This window comes from Phragmites australis, chromosome 22 (genome assembly GCF_958298935.1).
Source record: "Phragmites australis chromosome 22, lpPhrAust1.1, whole genome shotgun sequence".
Taxonomy (NCBI): Eukaryota; Viridiplantae; Streptophyta; class Magnoliopsida; order Poales; family Poaceae; genus Phragmites; species Phragmites australis.
The window spans coordinates 8,538,142-8,558,954 of NC_084942.1; positions in this window are offsets into that span (position 1 = coordinate 8,538,142).

Below are 20,813 nucleotides of genomic sequence, written 5' to 3' on the forward strand. Positions count from 1 at the left end.
AGTCACCTCGGTCACTCTTCGCCGACCTTTTTCTTATTTTTTATATTGTTTGACTCCGAAAATTACAAATATACATGTTGTTTTGAAATTTTACAACTACTGGTAACCGTGTACGTGCGACACGTACCAACATTTATATAACTGCAATTTCTAAATTATGCGGACATCTTTTATATAACAATATTTAAGCCATCCTCCATAAATATTTAACAAAACACTGCAATCATAATAAAAACTAGTTTAATTTAATCATGCTGCAACCCTACAACTACTACAAGAAAAAATACAACTAGTATAAATCTAATATGTCTCACCATTCTAATACATCTCTATACACAATATTTTTGGTGCTCTTTCCTGTGGAATCGTTCAGAGACATTGACGTGAAAGAAAGAAATATTACGTGAAGACTCATGTCTGTTAGATGAAGAAGCAAACCAATTGCAGGATGATGCGAGACAACATCCAAGGCATCAACAAGCCGACGATCCAGCTGTTGGTGAGGAGGGGCCTGCTGCTGTCGAACCAGGAGCCATCGCCAGGGTGGGCTTCACTGAAGGAGCCCTGAAGCTAGGTGAAAGGACTCTCAGCACGACGGATTGGTCCCTGAAGTCATCTCGTGATTTCAACCATTGAAATTAGGTGATCTCAATCTCAATTAAAGTGGGGCCACGATTTAACAGAGGGCGCAATTTAGGGATTAAATTTTAGGGAGGAAATCAATGAATTCGAAATCGAGTAAGGAGAGGGTGGAGGGACAACGCAATCTCGACCCTTGGATTCAGATATGAGTAGTCAGGTTGTTCCGTGGATACTTGTTGGGGTGCACGTGCGACACACAAGCAATTGTACAATTATGACTTCTAAATAGTAACCATGCACGTGTAACACGCACATGCAATTTTTGTACATCTACAGTTTCTGATATGGTTTTAGGCATCAATAATAAAAATAAATTAATGATAAAACAAGTAATATATGGTTAAATAGATAGTCATGTGCAAATATAATATCACAACTAATTTATCTTTGAGAACATCTAATGCCTAATGCTCTTTGACAATTTTCCGTACACGGGAGGGGATGTCGTCTTCACATTCGTTCCTGTTATACTTCAGTAGGTCTACCAAAAACTGCTTCCTTAGTTGACTGTCGTTACCATCCTGCATGTGCATTTCATGTCAATAACAAGGATCTGCGTGAATTGTGCACCGTTGTGCGTTGGAGACGACTTACTCTATGAATTGTTGGTTCTAGCTTTTCTCCATTCTATGTGCGCTTGCACTCGATAACGAAGAAACCAGAAGTGTTCCTATAGAACAATTAATTGTTACATTTGCACTTCACAAACGAATCAATTAAAGTAAGGTTAGAAGCAAGATATCGATAATGAAACCGAGGAACACCATTGCAATACATCCATGTGCACAATGTTCTTGTTGTTTCTCCCCATGGCATCTATATCTTTATTTAGCTTAGCCAAAATCCGTGTCGATTGCCATGATACACCCCTTGACAATGCAACATGCAGTTGTCCATGAGAAAACACATTCTCAGGTAGATAAATACCAACATTAGGAATGGTTTGTACTTGAATTTTGTTTATAATCATTGCGAAGCTAAGGTAGATTGGAAATTGTTTCCTCTTGAATCTGAAAGGAAGTGAAATATCCTCTAAGGGGGACAAAGGAATCCTAAGAATAAACACCATCTTTCCAGCTTGTTAGCCACCAACAATCTTTGCATCAATGACATTACGTTGACAGACTCTAACCATTAGCCTTGTTCCGTTGCGTAGACCGTTGTGATGATCAAGATTTCGAAGCAGGATGACTAGACAGTTGCTTTTGAGTTTAAGCAAATGTGGTGGCAATCCATTTGGTGTGGTTGAGTTCAGAAAGTCAATCGGATAGTTATTTCGTGAGTTATCATCGACAAAATCAACGTTGTGGTATACTATCTCTTTGCCTGGAAACCTATTGATCATAATTGCATTCAGCTCATCCACATGTTCATTCTTAGTTGAGAGGATAGCACATGCACTCATGTAGGCCGCTGACGTAGAATTGTTACGGAGATCTGGGAATACAAATTCAATGAGTTTGTTAATTGATTCTTCTACAGTATTGTAACCAACCACGATATCATTTGGGAGACGCACATAATCATCACCAATCGTCTCTTCTGTTCCGTTGTCGATCATAAGGAGGTATTTGGAGAACCATGGGTCAGACTGCTCCCTCATATTCTAGGTTAGCTGTATGTTATGTATCTTCTCCCATATATAATACCTTTGTAGTGTAGCATCAATGATCTGTGCCCTCGTACCATGTGTCACCACTGGAAGGACCTGCCTAAAGTCTCCTCCAAATACCATGATCTTTCCACCAAAGAGCTGTGAGCATCCCATTATATCCTGGAGAGACCAATCGAGTGTTTCAACAGCTTGACGTTTGGTCATGGCATCTTCGTCCTAGATTATCAAGTGTGACCTACGAAGCAACTCAGCGGTATCTCTTTACTTGGTGAAATTACACATATTGTTGTCAGAAAGCTTTATGGGGATCTTGAACCTAGAGTGGGCGGTGTTACCACCAGGCATGATGGACGCTGCAATACCAGACATTGCAGTTGCAACGGCTATCAGACCCATCGAACGAACCTTTGCAAGTAACGCCTTGTACAAATATGTATTTCCTGTGCCACCTGGACCATCAACAAAGAATACATGGCTCTTAAAGTTGATTACGCGATCCATTATTTCATAAAATCCCGACCGTTGCTCTGTGTTCAGTGTATTAATAAGATTTAGATGTTCTTTTTCCACACCCACCAACAATTCCTCTAATATTTCTCTCGATTGATCACTATAATAATCAGCTATATGAACAATATAATACCGAAATATATTAACCGAGCCATTAGTTAACATAACAAAATGTTTACAATACAATGTTAAATATATAGGCGTTGACATAACTATAAGAGAACTGTCATTTGGCCAACCATTTATTCACATCATCATATTTTAGCCATATAATTGAGTCTAATTATTCGTATAGTTACCAATGAAATTGTTATATGTGTTATGTAAATCATAAACTTTAGTTGACAAGGCAAGGTGTTATCTACAAATCATAATTCATGATGGAGATCACATGTAATGTATTACCAAGAACTACTGACTATTGACAAAATAAGCGAAAAAAACATAAAACACTATGCAAGTACATCACCTGAGTCATCAACCTCCGGAAGACCATAATTCCTTACATCCTTGCTCATTGAATGAACCATGTTTCTAACATCCCTAAGCACCATTTGCTCAACCCTTGCTGCATCATTGTGTGTACGACGATATTCTTGTGACATTGCTTCAAAATGATTTTCCCATAAGCCACAAATATTTGTCACCTTGTAGAATACAATAATTATCGCAAATAGCCTTCTCAGTGCACAAGGCATGTGGAATGTAGCAGACTCAGCCAAGCATTCATCGAGGGATCTATCAGTCTCTACGAGCCCTATCATCTCGCATGCTTCTCTGAAGGTGAAACAAGTTTTCCCATGTACAGTACGAAGGTTCTCGTATGAAGTTGCATATCTCACATGGTTGAGGAGCATATGTAAATAGTACTTCTCCCCTTCAGCAGAGTTTGCATACACAATTCTCCCAACTTGCGGCCTCTTTACCCTTGACTTCCAGCGCTTGTCGGACTTGATCCACCGGAAGTGCTCCGGGAACTTTTTGTTTACGTGCCATGCTATCCACCAGGTTCATCTTGAAATACTCAATAAGCATCGAACTCTTAGATTTCTCCCGGTTGGCAACATCATTTAGGTTATCAGTAGATTGTATGACACAAGTTGCATGTTTGGCAAATGTAATTGGAGTTGCAAAACAGAAGGAGGTACGCATACAAAGGGAAACCAAATATCCGATACACGACCTCAGAGGGAGTTATGAACCTTGCATCCCTGTATTGTCGAATCTCGTTGATTACTGCACCATTTTGATCTTGTGGATCGATTGAGAAGGATGCACGGTCATGGCCTTTATATACATATTTGTATAGGTACTTAACTGCCTTGATGCTTGAACAAACTTCGACATTTGGTAGTTATACTGCATAAACAGTGTGGAGGTTGTACGGAACCGCCCATCTATTATCCAATACGACACCCTTGGTTACCACTCGGCGGCCATCTTCCCTTCTCCTATATATAGGATAAGAGTCTTTTCCTTGTTGTGTAGTTGAATAGAACTATCGAGGATAACGGAAACAACATTGTCCGTCTATCATGCAGGGGCAGTTTTTGTTGAGAGCACCACATGCTCCATGTAGCAAGTGCTTGATAACCAGAGCATGCAATACAAGGTACTTGTCAGGGTTAGGAATCTCTGCAGAAATAACCTTGTCGCAATCATCAGGACTTCTTAACTTATTGTTAGGGGCCATAATCAATAAGAAGTGCTCATGTGGCAAACCCCTCTTCTGAAACTCTGTAATATGTGCATATGATGTAACCTCACCCAAGTGACTCTTCTTGATTAAAAATTCGTATAAATTACGCAGCTTAGCCCGGTATACTCTCGCAACCAATTCTGATTTATCTTGTAGTGTCTGGCCTGGTAATAATTGCCTTGTTATCTCCTCCTAATGTGGATTACATGTCATTGTGACAAAGTAATCAGGCTTTCCAAACCATGTCACTAAAACCATTATGTCAAGGAATTGTGCTTGCACGTCTTGATCTCCTCCAAGGGAAGTCTGTGGGAGCACAATTCTTAGACCAATCTCAAAAGCACGTGCTTCACCAGTGGCAATTGTATCTATAATGCCCTGTTCGGTATTATAATAAGCAACACGTTAGACAAAAGGAGGACACATGTTAATGATACCATTCTCAAATAAATATGATGACATGTAATATCTGGTACAAGTATGCACATATGAGAGCTTGACTCTCTGGTTTTGAATACCAATTGAGCCTCATAAAGTCTATCTTTATGTATATGTTAGCAACCCACTGTTGGAAAAGATGACACCCATGTAATAGTATGTTAAATTCCCTAATCCTAATTTGTAACTTAAAACAATAATATTTCCTAGCACTGACATGTTTGTTGGACTGGCTACCACCATCTAAAAAACATAAACTTAGTAGCACAATCACAAGGGGTTAAGAAATAATATTAATTGTTCATGTAAAATTTTAAATTTGGGAAGATAGGAAATAGCCTACAGACCTTTCTCATCACGGTTGGCATCATCATTGTCATCATAACTGTTTGGCCAATCTACTAGGTTAGAGCCTTCATAAAGCATCTTACGTTGCCATCCTGTTTCACCACCAGGGAAAAACAAAGGATAGGCCAACGGATCGTAGCACCCATAGTATGCCTGAATATACCAAGGTCGGTCAGCTTTTCCATACACTATAACACTTCTATCGAAACATTTTTGTGGATCATTCCCTTCCATCTAGATAGTAGCGTCTTGTGAAGCTATGGGGGCATTGTACCTTCGTTGGTCAAATGCAATGTCTGTGTTAGCTCAATCATATAATCATGGAGGTTTGGAGCAGAACTAACACTCTGAAAGGTCTGCGCATAGGGGTTGTGCTCTAGTATCCTTTGAATCTTTCGGATCAAATTGATATCAAGAACAGGAGACCTTTTAGCTCTGCGTTCCATTGTCTCATCAGTATCATAGAAGTATAGCTGCAGGTGCCGTGGACCCTTCCCACCATGTACCAGCTGGTCCAGACGGTGATATAGCTGACCATGTGCACGTAATGCATATATACCAATTCCTGCAGCAGTGCTGACACGATGATAAGTGTAACACCAAGAATTGTAAAGAAGAAATGAGAATTGAAATATCATATGTGTTGTCTAAAGTATTTTGCATTGTCATCATCAAGGCTCGTATACAATCGTCACAACTCATGCGGTACATCTGGAATGAAGATTTTAACCTTTCCTTTCCTACAACAAAAAAAGTCCCTGATATTGGAACCGTTTGGTTCTACAATACATGCAGTTTTTGGCTTCCCTTAAAACATGATGCTTCTTTGGAAGATTTTGGTAGATGCGGTCGGACGGATCATAACCTTGCATGCACACACTATCAGGACCTTCCACCATGAATGATTCAAAAACAACATTTGCACAAATACAGAAATATTTATATGGACATGTTACATAATGAATCAGATAGACCAACATATAACATAGAACTGCAAATTGGATTGATGTTTTTACCTTGACCAGGATATAACCTCTCTTCGTCATCGTCGAAATCATCGGGAACATCCTGGACTACCTCGAGTTGCTGTATGGGTCGAAATAAGTAGTGTGATAACACATCAAAATAGAGTACAATGATGGATAATGTGTCACTTTCATCCGACGGATGTAGTTCCGATGGTTCAAATATGACAGAATCACAAAGTTTGTTATTAGGACATGGACGAATATCAGCATGATTCAAAGGATCAGGCATTCCAATTGTGATGTGCGTAGTATTTGATTCCACAAGTGCACCAGTGTTTTCATGTTCGCGGCTAATACGCAGGCTATGTAAGTATTCCGATTTATGCTCATCTGACATCTGCGTGCACCATTGTCGACCCTTTTGACGTTTACAGTCTGGCTCAAGACTAGAACCCTGATGGTCACTGCTCGTGGAACTGTCAATGCCACTACCAACTGTACCTATCACATAATGCACTCACATTAGTCTCCCTATTAAAATATGTGATAGATGATTTGTGGTGAAACGAAACCAAGTAATTAAACCATCACCATACATGTAGGATTCATCGGCTCATATGAATAAGGTCCTCGATCATTGAGACCAGACACTTCATATTTCTTTTTCTGTCAGGCTAAACGCTTCTTCTCTAAGTATTCAATCTTCTTATATGTAGACATTCGGGCATACCACGATCCATTATGAGGAGATAGTTGAGCCTGATCTACAACACTTGCATCTAGTTTTTTTTCCTGCACTCATCACAGATTGTAACCAGATCGAGCGTGAACACATGTTTTTTTGTTAGTTCAATGAATATATGGCATGTCGTTGTACCTATAATCAGAGTGATTTTTGTGTCTCCAAACGGAGTACGTACCACACATGACGTGTGATGTAACATTGTGACAGTGGATTTTCCGGATCCACCTTGGTCAATGTCCAATGCTGCAACTGAACCATGTGAATTATTAAATTTTGACTGTTGGTAGTAATCATTTCGGCACATCCAATAAGTATTGTCGCTATGAGCAACATTTTTCTTGTTCTATGTGGTGCAAGATTGTCTACATATACTTGGAATGCCTGCATACACATCACAACAAAAAGCATGGTCTGCTTCATTAGATACCCAAAAAAACGAAGGTGTTGATGAAAAACCTAGTAATGAATTGTCGGAATTAGCAGGTGTTATAGGAAGTGGATTCGATGTTTCACGACAACCAGGAGTGTGAATTGTCAAACCATTTATCATATTCTTATGCCACTGACGATTCCTTTTGAGACATTCTTCTTTCTTTTTTTTAGATATTTGCGCATACCGCTCCCTATCCCTCTGCCTCCTATATTCTTTGGGATCTGTGAGCGTTGGCTGTGTAGTGGTTGCATCATCGTTTTGCTGCTTACAAATTTCACGCTTCATTTGCATGTACCAGTCCCTTTTTCTCTCACGTTTAATTTTGAGCAACTCTTCTTTCTTATCTACAGGCATTTGCATGTACATGTCCCTTTATTTCACGGATCTCTTCTTTCCTAACTACAGTCATTTGTGTGTACATGTCCCTTTCCCTTTACCTCTTACTTTCTTCGGCACCCGTGAGTGATGGCAGCGCACTAGATGATGTAGACTCATCCAGGCCGTTAACGTCGGAGCCATCTAATAAAAACTCAATAGTAGATTTAGTCACTAGTTGACATATGGGCCGAGCAAAGTATATGGAAAAACAACCGCTTTAGAGATATGATGATCACACTTACTCGTAATATCGATGTTAGCGAGGTCATTAAACGTCGTGGTACAATTAGTTCACTTCAAAGATGACATCTACGATAAAAGGATACTTGACCGTTCATCACACAATATATTAACAAATTAAGAAAACATGGAAGAAGGCTTGATTGGTTTGTTCAAAAAGCCAAGTCAAATATCTACATCCAAGGAAATAAAAATATAATAGCATGTCTCATCTAAGGGCACATGAAGCAGCCTAAATCTGTACGTGTTTCCTAAAACAGCTTCATGTTCTAGGAAGTTCTCATTTTCAGAATAATAACATACACATATATTATTGGCACGGCGGCGGTACGGCCGTGAGAAGTTGGAGAGCCGCGTACGGACAGCTGACTATTGTGTTCGCACTACGTGCTGCTCTGTGTTGGTGCTGTGGAGGCATTGTATTGCGGCTAGACACGGGGCTCGGAAGAATGTACACATTACGGACTTGCGGGTGGAAGGAGAAGAAAGAATGCAATCGAGCATGGTGACAGAAATCCTACATGAACTTTGCAAAACAGTTATAAAAACCATGTTCCAAACATGGGCTATGCATGTCAGAATTCATATTTGACCTGCACATTCCAAGAGCATGAATGGAAACTGGTAGATGAATCACGAACATAACTAAACACAACATTGACAAAATTATGAGGTGATAACAAGAGTAGAGTAGAGTAGAGATGAATGGTGGCGGAGTTGAAGCAGCCAAGCTGCTGCTTGCATGGAGGCACCATTATATTCTTGGTTGGACCGCTTTGATTCCCAAAGTTGGATTGCACAATTACGATACTTTGCTACCAGATTTTTAATTTTACTATTAAGATGTCTAATATATCAATAGAATACAATTTTCCCCTTGTAATGGCTCAGATCTGTTTGTTGTTAATTTCTCTAGTTGATTAAAGTGTTTCCTAATTGGACAGCCTCTAATGGCCACCTTCTAAACTTGATACAGCTGAGGATTAATAACACACCTAGTCAAATCGGGTTCATGGATCAAAACAATCATTATACATTTTTTTTAAATAGTTGAATGCCCATGCGTTACAACGGGAGCTTAAAAATTTGCACATGATCACATTGTTGACTCGTCTAAAATCAACCATCATTGTGAAAGTATCTTTCAAGCTATAACATTATTAAAGCATTGCAAATACTAAATATATAAAAGATAGATAAAATGGTAAAAATTTGCATACTCGCCTAGATGGTTTGCAACTTAATCAGTCGTCAATGTCAACATGTAGCAACTGTCAACATATAGCAACTGTAGAATGAAGATGAAAACAAATCAAAATCTATCTTGAACAGACAAAGAAAGTTAGAAGCAGGGAAAAAAAAAATCAAATTGACATCCTATAAGTGTCATGCATGTCACCATTACGGTCACCAGTCTGTACTCGAAGTAAAAGAAGACACCGAGGCAAAATATTTTAGCACCCAATTGCATAGCATAACATGGGCAGAAATATCTCAGACTTCTTATAATATGACAACAAACATTTTTGCATGAATATCTAGAGATCCACTGGTATCAAGATCTGAAAACAGGGTGATAGCACAGAAAAATTGGTCGAAATCTGTAAGAAAGAACAATCAAAGAGTGGATTGCTGTACAGATTGACCAAGAAGATGATAAACAGCATGGCTGCAGGCTTCCCTCCTTTCAAATCCTACCTCCAAATTCTAAAGAGCAATTGTTTATTAAGGTGACCAAAACATTGTACGCCGTAGAACCATTTAATCAAGTTGATCATAGAGCACAATAGAAAGAATATAGAATCTGCCAGACAGATATTGATGATATTCCAGTCCTTTTAAAGTCTCTACATTTCAGCTATTTCCACGCTAAATTGCCGCGGTGGTCTTAAATTATGGGGTGATAACAAGAGTAGACCATGCATCGCTACATTAGAATGCCAACAAGGCGAACCTTGAGATTGTCAACAATCAAAAAGTACCTTTTTTTTTCAAGAAGCTCGTCGCAGTGGAAGTTTATGTGAACACAAAACCATAATTGGGCACCTTTGCGTGTTTCTAAAGCAACTGAACTGGAGAGGAACTGAAGAACAACGGGGTAGTACAGAAGAGCAACTGAATTGAAGAAGAAACTAGCTAAAACAGATGTAGCTTTTGATGCAGAATGCCCATGGTGTATGCAAGTATGGTGTCGAGCTCATGTACTTTGAATGGATATGCTTGTACCATCTATCCATGTTAATCAATGGAAATTCGTGCTGTTTTTTATTGCATTTTTTGCTGCATGACAACTGCATTTTCTACTAAACAAAAGTACTACTAGCAACTTATGCTGCAGTACACCAGCTATTTCTGCTGAAAACAATAGTTTTTGCTACATAACACTAGCAGTTTTTGTTGCGTAACATCTAGATACAAGATAATATATATGATCAGAACAACTAGAAATAAGTTAGGATATAGTAAAGCGAGTTGATTGCACCATATCTCCAAAAAGCAAATCTGACAGTGTATATCTTACATGACTAAAAATCACATGTTGCATATCATGCATGACTCAAAAACCATAACCGATATACACATTAGCATATCTGAATATTGTCTAGCCACACTAGTCTTCTAAAAACCCATAGCACTTGTAGCCATCACACTCAAACCACGGTTGCCAGGTACGTCCATCTATTTTCAAGAAATCTGTTAACAAAATGAAGATCCATATCTCCAGTGACCATCGACTGTCTTACAGCTGCATTTTTTAGTGGGAATGTTTAATTAGTATTTATCTAAAATATTTTCTATTAATTTCTTAATAAGAATATGAAGGGATCAATGATATTCTAAGAAGGGATGAATTAGGACACTAAGAATCTATTCGGCTCTAAAAACTACACAAGATAAATCTATATCAATTTCTATCTATATGTGCTCTAAGTTTATTCAGTGTGTCTACTCTACCGATCTAAAAACTTGCAACCTATCTAAGAAGGTAAATTGCTAGAATGTAAATGCGAAAACGTAAATGAGGTAGAAAGAGCAAACTCGACACAAGAGATTTTTATCCTATAGTATCGATAGCATGAATACCACCCATAGTCCACGTTGGAGCTCCACAAAGGATATGCTCCTGGTCGGCACCCGGTCATGGCTCTTGAGCCACCAATCACAAAGACAATGCCTCCATCCGGATAAGCCATCAAGCCACCAAGACAAGATCTCACCACTAGCCTCTCTTCTGGTTTCTTACCACCGTGATCACTTCGGAGCTTGAGATACACAAGTCAGAGGGTCAATCATTATGAACTAAAATTTTGATTCCCTTCAAAACATATGCATTAGTCATAATGATACGATTGTCATTAATCACCGAAACACTTACCACTTACTTAAGGGCCTAGATGCTACAAACACACAGAGCACCGAACCATCCGGTGAGGCAAATTTTCTTGGGACTTCTCCACTTCAGTCCAAGTTTGTCCTGGCTGCGACGGCTTTTTCATGTATTGCATTCATGAGACATACTAACATATATTCTTAATAAATATGTTAGTCTCACTGACTATATTATTATTAATCACCAAAATCGCAATCATGACCTAATAGCGTCATTTTCGTTATAATCTCCTCCTTTTTGGTGATTGATGACAACATAACTAAAGCAAGTGGCAAATAATAAATGATACCAAATGTAAAGATCATAAGCGAGCATAAAATCTTACCACATTGCTTGGATGCATGTTCTTACCACTTAGTCCCATTTTTGTTGTGGCTCCTTCTTTCTCCATCGCCATTATATCTCTCGATCGACTTTGGAAGAGCTTTCTTCTTCTCTCCTCTACAATGTTTATCTTGCAACTTGCATCTTGCATCTTGCTTTAGTTATCAAGATTCTCCCCCTTTATCAACAATCTCGCAAAAAAGATATATGCACATGTTGAACTTAAAGGGAAAACATTAGAGCACATAGGAGAGAGCTTCACAAATCACGATTCAATTAAAAGGATACCAATTATATGGATATTACTACAAATGAATAATATCAATTGTAGTCTATAAAAGCATATGAACCATAATTTATGAAACTCACATAATATAGTCTAAACTCTCCCTATACGTGTGCATGCATATGATGAGAAAGAAACATATGCACAACTAGATAATATATTAAGATAGGAAGTTTAAGCTATATAATGTATGAAGGTAGCTTAAATGAATAAAAGATTTGACAATGATACCAATTGAAGTATTTAAGCACTATATACCTTTGAGGACATGTTGATTTTTTCATAAGACTACAAGAGATACAACTTGGAACACATGTTAGTCTCAAAATCACAACCTATAGGATATATGCTCCCTAAAAGTGTGCATACAAGTGTTGAATATTGTGAGATATATGCACTTGTTATTGATAATAATAGTGATTTATCCTATAGATTGGATCATGACACATAAAAGATACCAATTATAAAAACTAGTACCATGAAATAAACCTACAACTAATAAACCATGTAGGTTGCTCATGGGTTAGAGATAAACACAAGCCACCTACCATATAAAAAGCTACACTAGGTATTACAATAAATTGAAATAAGCACATGCAATTCTAGATGAGGCAAATAAGATAGAAGAAAAAATAAATGCATAAATATAAGTTTAACTACCATTTACCTCTTTTACTTTTGGAAGGAGATTTAGGTATACGATGATCATGATTTTCATTAAAGCACATAAACTTGTATACTTGACTTCTTTGTTTGAACCTTCACTTCATCTTGTGAGCCAAGTCTCCAAATCCCCACAACCACTTTAGGTTTCAAATCTTCTTTGGAACCCTAACCTATTGGAGCCCCTTCATATTAATGATAACTTCCTTGGCACCCAAATGAGTTAGTTCCATCTTCAATACTTTTTCCCAACCATGTGTGCAACCACCTTGCCATTTGCCTTTTTTAGAGCTTGCAGTGGTTGCTTTGGATCTTGTTCTTGTAGTTGGGCTTAGTGTAGAGGTTGGAGGTCTTGTTAGAGAGGTTTGTCATCTTCTTCTTCTCTTTGATCTCCTTCTTCACTTGTTTGCATTAGAAGGACTTGTGACTTTCTTAATGGTATTTAAAGCATGTCATGGTAGACCCCTCTGCAAACTTTTTCACCATAAAAGCATGGTTATCTTGATGAGGTTGGACATGTCCTTTTCCCTTTAAACTCGCAAAAACTTCTTAAGCTTTTTCACTTCTTGCTTTAGTTCATCATTCTCTTATGCAATGAGGTTGTTAGATGATTCTACAACAATATTTTCAAAATAAATCTCATTGCAAAAGAGTGAGCTAGATAAAGCAATTAAATCATCACAAGAAATAGAAGTATCTACATTAGGATTGAAATTAAATAGAGATATAGATTGCTTCAAAAGACCTTAGTTTGAGATTTAGCACATTCAAATTTAACCTTAAGCTCATCATGCTCCTTGTTAGCAAATTGAATTTGCTCAATAATTATTCATAATTAGAAACAAAGGTAGCATTAATATCATCAAGTGTATTGAATTTTTTAAGTTCTTTAGATTGTTTCTTAAGGGCTCTTTGTTGCTTATTGATCAAATGATGTAGTTCATCATAAAAAGGAGAATTTTCATAGAATTCATCATCACTTACATTGCTATCTATACTTTGGGCCATAAGGCACTTGTGAGATGACTTGCACGATGACGATCTTGAGGAAGAGTTTTATTTTGGAGGGGTGGATGATGAATCTTTTATCACTTGAGCTTGACTCTTCATCGTCGCTCACCTATCTTCCTATGCTTGCGAATGCCTTGAACCTTCCCCTTGTCCACCTCTTGTTCTTGGTCTTCTTCTTCTCATTCTTGATATAATCAATCGTGTTGACCAAATCTTTAATGGAGATAGGATGATCAACCTTGGTATTGATTCTCTTCATATTTTTCTCTAACTTTGAGAAGAGTTTGACCATCTTTGGATCAATTTCGTCATTACTTGATGTGCTTTGATCATCCTCTTCATCACTCTCTTCATCTTGATCATCATCATTTTCGCTTGAGCTTGACTCTTGCTCTTGTCTCGTCATACTTGCCTTCGTGTGTTGGCATTGAGTTTTCTTGCTTGTGAGAGCAATGTTATTGGTGTCGGATGAGGAAGAAGCTTCCACCTCCATGTTCATTGTTATCTCATGGGCAGTGATCTTACCGAGCACTTGATTTAGAGTCATCTTCTTGATGTCATTGTTGTCGTAGATGATGGAGATAATCAACTTGTACTTTGAAAGAAGAGTTTGAAATATTTTTTTCATCACTTGATCATCTTCAATTGGCGTCAAACCTAACCCGTTGATCTCTTTGACAAGAATATTAAAATATGAGTATATGTCATTAGCACTTTCATAGGGCAGTTGCTTGATGTCATTGAGCTTAGTAACAAGTACATGATATTTCCTATTGCACATATTCTTTGTGCATTCATGTATTTCAATGAGACTATTACAAATATCATGTGCATTGGTGAAAAAATAAATACGATTAAATGCATTAACACATATAGATGATAAAATTATACTCTTTGTCAATACATCTAATTATCTCTCCTTATTGGTGATGTGAGGTTTCATTCCTTACTCGATGACTCTCTAAACATCCAACCATCGGGTTTGCAAATAACAAGACAATAGAATTTTTCATTAGGAGAAGTTTGTGCCATCAAAAAATGGTGTACTATAGGAATTCATCCTAATCTCGAATGTCACAACTCACTAGGCGGTGAAGCCTAACCGATCACAATAAGACTAAAGCTCAAATACCACTTGAATTAGTGAAATCTTATGAAAGGTGTAAAGCTCTAACACAAATTGAAAAGTTAGATGTGAGTTCTATAAAAGGATCAGTGATGTTGTAAGAGGGTAATATGCGGCACTCGAGGAGAGGGCTATTTGGCGTGGCTCCTGTCGTCGCCAGCGTAGTGGACTTCCCCGTGGAGGACTCCGCCAACCCGTACATGGTGGGGTGGGTGAGCTGCTTCACCCCCTTTTTTTTGTTGTCTGGAGGATTTGGTTGGGTTGGGTTGGGTCGGCTGTGTGCGATTGCGGAAGTGTGGAAATTTTGTAAGTTTCTGGGTTTCTTGGTTTGGGCGGCTAGCTGAAACTGCTACATTGAGTGAAATGATTGATCTATTTGTTTTCGTGTGTGTTTTGTTGGATAATGGTTGTCAGTTTGTCGGCTGTGCTGCTTAAGTAGTTAAGCTCATCCCTTTTCTCAGTTGAATGAATGATGATTTAAGTGTTTATGCCGTTATTCAGTGAATTTTTCATTGGGTGGATATTGTTTGCCTTGTACGAAGTTTCTCTTTGCTATATTTTTGGCCATTCTTTGCGGTCTTGGTTGAATTTTATTTTAGTTTGCAGATTTGTTCCGTTCGTCCTTATTATGATGCTAAGGTATAAATTTGCTCTTTTTTTGTGCGTTTGATTGATCCATTCCTGTCAATGTCAATGCTTATTTAGGAGCCCCATTCTGATGCGAGTACCAAATTTGTTGCGCTTTGCTTCTTCTTGGATCATATATTTGTAGAGTTGGTTCCAGATGGGAGATTCCTTTTGTCGCAATCCTTGCTTTAGGACCTGTTTGTTTGAGCTTCTGCTTTTGAGCTTTTCTTAAAAAGCTATACTTTTGGTTTGTCTGAAAAATTGCTTTTGAAAATAGGTTGTTGGCTCCTACAATAAATTTTTGGCTTCTCAGCACATAGCTTCTCAGAAAAACGTCTCTCAGCGAGCTTCTCAGCTTTAGTTTATTTTTCTCAGAAGCAGGCTTCTGTCTTCTCCAAAAGCCACTTCTCCAGAACCCCGTTTATTCTGACTTCTGGCTTCTGGCAAGAGCAGAAGCAGAACCAGAAGAAAAAACAAACCGGGCCTTATTTCATTTCCTCCGTTGCTTTTGCTTAAGGTCAATTCCAAAGAAAAGAAAATATTTTTTCCTTAGACTTTAGTCGGGGATGTCCCCCCTCTGCTATGTTTCTAGCCTATATCTTAACTGTTCAATTGAAAGGAGGAAAACAGTTTTGTGGAGGAGTAATCCAGGAAGGTTTAGAAACAGGGTGGTAGAACGTCCTGTGTTCGTCATTGAATGTAGCGATTTGTCACATAAGGATGCTATTTCTTCCTATCCTCGAATTGGTTAGGCTGCACATTTCAGTTTGTTACGCAACACATGCCACTGCGTTGTAATTTATTGACCTACTATTTGGCATTGTCATTTCACCAATTCATGCCAATTTTCATTCTGCAACTCGGCTTGTTGGTATTAGGTATAAGAAGGATGCATTTTTCTTTTCAATCTATAAATGCAATATCCCGTTTTTCGACTATTGCGTCATAAAGTTTGAAATTCAATTGAATTTGCAGGCTCTATTTGACCCGTGTGAGGTTGGGAAACCCAGCCAACGAATTCTTTGTCCAGATTGATACTGGCAGTGACATCTTGTGGGTAACTTGCAGCCCTTGCATTGTTGCCTAACATCAAGTGAACTCAATGTGAGGCCAAGTTCTTATCTTTGACTTCAACAAATGCATATATTTTCAGGCAATGTTGGTATTGGCTAGGGAGCTCCTTCTGATCAAATAATTAATATGATGATTCCTCATATCCAGTTGGAGTCCTTCAACCTTGACACTTCATCAACATCATCCAGGATATCGTGTTCGGATGATAGATGTTCAGCTACCCTCAAAATAGGGGAAGCGGTCTGCCAAACCTCAGACCCCCAAGCAGCCCGTGTGGGTATACTTTCACCTATGGTGATGGGAGTGGCACATCAGGGTACTATGTGTCAGACACGATGTATTTCGACACCGTCATGGGAAATGAACAGACTGCCAATGCTTCCGCCTCCATTGTTTTCGGGTACAGTTTCCTTGGAGTCCTATATCATTTTAAATTACCCATCAAATAACTGAAACCTATCATTAGTGGCTGATGATATTTTACCCAATATACCACTAGAAACCTTGCTAGAGAGGTCAAATGTAGGAGTGGTGATCGTTGACATGGTGTTATTCCTCGATAATGTGAACCATACATGTTGATAATTTGTGTCACGGATGTAGATAAGTTTAGATCTTTTGTTGATTGGGTTGGTACAAATGATGGATATAATGACAACAAACCATTGATGTCCTGAAACCGGCAGGTTGCTTGTCACTTTTGCAAGCATACTTCCTTTTCTTATTGTCACCTAGGACAACTGCTGTCACTAGAAAAGTATCAAGTTCCTTGATGGTCACCCTAAACAACTGCTGAATTTTTTCTTCCATCCTGAAGCAAAAAGATATCGGCATGTTACTAGAACTGTCATTGCATCCTCTGCTGCCAGCTGATTATATGGCTATTCTCTTGCATGCATACTGCAATGTCTTAATGGCCTTGATGTCGTGTCTTAAAAAATTTAGCCCTGGAGTTGTCTCCAAAATCTTTTAGTGATAGGAGTTCACATCATTATTCTTGTCTTAGTTTAATTAAGCTGTACGCCAGTTTCATGTCTATCTACACTTCTTGATTGCAATTTTGTTTACTCATTATTACTCCTAATAGTGAATTTTGCTGTCAAACATTGTCATTAGAAATTCTTTATCAGCTCATGAATGTTTCGATTCCTTCCAAGCAGATGTAGCAACTCACAGTCAAGAGACCTCATGAAGGCAGATAGGGCAGTTGATGGGATTTTTGGGTTTGGACAGCATTAATTGTCTGTCTTGGGGTGTCCCCGAAGGTGTTCTCTCATTGCCTGAAAGGTTCAGACAATGGTGGCGGCATTCTTGTGCTGGGTGAAATTGTGGAGCTAGGATTGGTTTATACTCCACTTGTTCCATCACAGTAAGTTCATTTCCTCGGAATTACTTTGGGTGTAAAACTTCAGATCCCTATATCCAGGTCCGCTATGGGTTTGACATTGACACATCAAACTACTCTCTCTAGCAAAAGAAGCTCAAACGAATAGCAGCATAACGGATGCTGTGCCGCCCGATCCGGATCGACTGGCAATTTTTATTTCTAGGCCAGATTTTTTTTGTTACCGTAGCAATGCACAACCAACAAATTACACTCCTGTGCTTATCTTAGTGTAAAAGAAGCAGCTGTGCAAAAGGAGGCATGAAAGGACCCTAATTTAACATGAATCATTTGCAAGGTCTTTATAAGCAGCTGTGCAAAAGGGAGGCATGAATGGATTTAGATCTCTGTTGCAACGTACGGACATTTGATTAGTAAATTAAAAACCATAGCTAGGACATATCAGGATTTCTCAAATTTTAACTGCTTCATTTGCAGCTAAAATCCTAAGATGCCAAATTGAATTGAAAGAACAAACTTGTGGTGACACTTCATCAAATTAACCAAGCATGAAAATAGCAAACAGGGAAGCCGCTAATCAAAAACTGTGAAGACGTTGTTTTGACATTAGCACCAACGTATAATGAGCCTGGCTGATCAAACATGTCAAGAAAATACTACGAGTTAAACTGGTATCTTTCTCCTCTCCTACGCTCCACGGTTGATCCAATTTCAATTGTAGTTGTAATCTATCCTCGCTTGATTCATATTTTTCAAAATAAAAAATGCACTGTATAGGAACTACATAAAAACCAATAATTTGGGATCTCGTGAACTCTTCTACTTATAGATGCAGTCCAATCATAAAGTTGGCCAATAAAAACAACGTTCCGACTACATTCCATCAATGTCAGGAATCATGAACAATCCATAATCACAAAATAATTTGTTCTTGGACATCAAGAACAACTTAGATCAGGAGGAACGTGCTCCATGCACGTTGGTAAGACCGCACGGAGCGAGTGGAGCCGGCGAGGGCTCCAGCCTCCGTCCCACACCCTTTTGGTCTCCTGAAGACCATGCAATTTGGAGGAAGCACCATTAAAAAAACAACTAGATTATATAGAATTGGAACCTAATCAAGAACAGCTATTCCCATCCAAGAATTCACCAAGCAAGATTACAACATATTATCTAACCTTATGCAGAATAATGTCAAATGGGCCTTGATCAGACAGTGGACGTTTTTATCAATTAGCAACAAATAGAATGCCTTTTTTCCTACAGTAATTTTAGAAGAATGAGAAACTGACAACCTAGATAGCAATGCAAAGTCTAGATCAATGTAGGAATTTTTTCAACCATTCCCATACTTGTAACACAGAAAGCTATTAGATTACAACATATTATCTAACCTTATGAAAAACAATATCAAATGGGCTTTAATCTTATAGTGGATGTTTTTTTATCAATAGCAACAAACAGAATGCCTTTTTTCCTGCAGTAATTTTAGAAGAATGAGAAATTGACAACCTGGATAGCAATGCAAAGTCTAGGTCACAAATTAAACAGAGTAATAAATAGGTATGTAGAGAAGTTGCCGAATAGGAGGAGAACAAGTGGCAGTCAACACAGATTCGAACTCAATGACGCTGTCTAAATAATCTAGAAGCACAAATTATAAGCATTTTTCTCCTATATGTAGTACCTTCATAGTGGCAACCATCCAAATGGTTCACTAAAAATCCAAATGTTTTTCCTCAGAGGAATCTTCAATGGGCGCTCACTAAAAATCCAAATGTTTTTCCTCACTACAAATTATAAGCATTTGCCTTCAATGAGCGCTTCCTTCCTCGGCCAAAGACCGATCCTCCCTCTGCCCTCCTCTCCGGGTTTATTTAATGATTGTTTAGTGAACCTCCTCTGCAACCTTTGCCATATATACGAAGACATATTTTTTAGAAAAAAAAAGGAATTTGGTAACAAAAGTTGATTTTGGTATGTAGAGATTTGCCATATATACACATTCTTTTTTGTACTCACCTTGGTGGTAGATCCAGTGAAAATCGCGTCCTCCCCGACACGGTGTGGCGGATCCCGCCCAAATCTCTACATATCGAAATGTAGAGATTCTGGGGCGACAAAGCCAGCGGCGATTGATGGCGGCGTGAAGTTTCTGGGGCTGTAAAATCGGCGGCGACACCTACTGGGGCACACCTCTTGGTTGGAGGACGACGACGAGGACCTCTTGGTCGCCAGAGGACGCTATAAGGGTGGCCGCACTACGAACGCCAAGAAGATCAGATGGGTGCTGCTGTGTCGAGGGAGCAAGGAGATCAGGATGAGTACTCGCTGAGGGCGTCGTGGTGCGGTGTCAGCGGCGGCAGTTGGGGGCGTTGTGTAGTGTGATGTTTTCGGCGGTGATGGCGGTGGGGTAACCTCCATGGGCCCACGACGAGGCACGAGGGGGGGGGAGGCGGGGGGTGCGGAGAAGCCGAGGGCGGGGCTGGTGGCGACTGGTGGGGGCGTTGTGTAGGGCGTTGGTCACGGGCTAACCTCCATGGGTCCACGACGTGGCGCCGGGTGGGCGCCTGGAGTGGGGCACGGAGAAGCTGGGGGTGGCGGTGGGCGGGAAGGGGGATGGGAGCGGGTGACGATTTTGGGAGTGGGTGGGGTGGGTGGAGCGGCAGTGCAATGGAGTTGAGTAAAGGGGGAACGTTGGATTTGATCGGAGGAGAGCAGGAAGACAAAAAATCAGGGGTGAAGCTACATTGTAGCTGGTGGGTGCACATGCACCCTCCTTCCATCTAAAATTACCACTAAACATATGTGCGATGAACAGTAAACGAACAATAATTTTGTGAATAGTAACCGTGCGTGCACCCCCTCGGTTTGGATCTAGCTTCGCCCCTGCAAAAAATGACGCATTGCGGTGGGAAGAGCTGGGGGTGTTTGATTCGATCTGGAGGGG